Genomic DNA, 208 nt, shown 5'->3' on the forward strand with positions numbered 1-208 from the left:
CCCGTCTCTAATAAAACACAACAATTAGCCGGGCGCAGTGGCTCAAGCCTGTAATCCCAGCACTTTGGGAGGCTGAGGCGGGCAGATCATGAGGTCAGAAGATCGAGAGCATCCTAGCTAACACAGTGAAACCCTGTCTCTACTAAAAATACAAAAAATTAGCCAGGCGTGGTGGCAGGTGCCTGTAATCCCAGCTACTCGGGAGGCT

Source organism: Mandrillus leucophaeus, unplaced genomic scaffold, assembly GCF_000951045.1.
Source record: "Mandrillus leucophaeus isolate KB7577 unplaced genomic scaffold, Mleu.le_1.0 Scaffold1, whole genome shotgun sequence".
NCBI lineage: Eukaryota > Metazoa > Chordata > Mammalia > Primates > Cercopithecidae > Mandrillus > Mandrillus leucophaeus.